Genomic DNA, 1,397 nt, shown 5'->3' on the forward strand with positions numbered 1-1,397 from the left:
CAATTTGTAAATTGATTTTTACAGACCTTATGTATATTGGATCTTTTTCTTTGCCATTTAGTTTTTGAGCCTGGGGTGCTTGCATACTGCAAGTTTTCAAACTTTTCCCCACAGTCATAATGGTTAGAAACAAACTTACAAATACATAAATGAAAGGGGTGGGAATCTCATATTACCATACACATGTAGAGTCTCGAGCTTCAAGAAAATTACCAATTATTTGAAGTGAAGTATGAGGGAGACAACCTCATCTAGGGCAGTGGCCCCCAAAGTGGGGTTCATGCACCCCAAGGGGCACACAAGACGATCCATTGGGGTGCAGGAAGAAAATATTAGAACTTCTATTTATTTTATATAAATATACATATATTGGGGGTGCGTGCTCAAAAATTTTTTACTGATGGGGTGCACAATCAAAAAAGTTTGGAGACCACTAATCTAGGGAACTGTAGTGGCTTATTCCTCCTCTAGCCTGGCCCAGTCATCCCCAACAGCTGGTCCAGTGCTCCTAGGCAGGCAAGCTATAATCCTCTAGCCCCCTGCAGCTGGGCTTTCACCCCTGAGCCATGCATCCTGTTACAGGGACATAGCACTGGACCAGGACTTAGGAAACTCAGTTCTTCAGCAGGCCTGCTGGCTGAAATGGGGAATTCATTTCACTGCCAGGTCCCCTTCTCTATAATGGGAATAATGATACCGATGTAGAAATTTATTAACAAGACCATAAATAATAGTGTAGAAGTTAACTATAAAGCAAACTCAGCACTTCAAGGACACAGGCCTAGTCGCCTTGAAGTCTGAAGCAATCAAAGATATAGCTCTCCTCCCTATTAGTTAGCATTTCAAAACAAGCATGTAGCCAAAAACCAGTTTGAACTAATTAGGAGTTTTCTCACACTGACCTAATATCTTTTCTTTCACAGTGGAAAATTCCCACCTGCGCGCGCATCTTGTCTGTAAACTATAAATCGCCTCTAACAGTTTTATTCAGGCCTCTGAGCTTGCTCGGGGTGCCCAGCATGCTGAATAAAATTTGAGACTGACAGCGACTCTGTGTCTTTGGGAACAGCTCTGCAAGGGGTCACAAACTCCTCAACAATTTGGCGACCCAGATGGGACCCCTTGTGTGCTGACCTGGCTGCTCGTCGTTCGGACCAACCTTCCCAGCCGGCATAGGTGAGTTTGTCACCATTCAGAGGGCTTGGTCCGGGCGTTGGGTAAGTGGGGCCCGTTGTGAGGGGTAGCCGTTCCTGGGAATTTATAGACCAGAGTGCTTAAGTCTCGGGAGGATGGAACAATCGGCTTCAAACGTCCCACCGGGATCTCCTTTAGGGAGGCTTCTCCAGGTTTGGGGAGAAGGGAATCTGCCGGTGCAGTCTGGCATGGGCAGGAAGCGC

Source organism: Gavialis gangeticus, unplaced genomic scaffold (genome assembly GCF_001723915.1).
Source record: "Gavialis gangeticus isolate Ggan-Ray unplaced genomic scaffold, GavGan_comp1, whole genome shotgun sequence".
In the NCBI taxonomy this organism is placed as follows: Eukaryota; Metazoa; Chordata; order Crocodylia; family Gavialidae; genus Gavialis; species Gavialis gangeticus.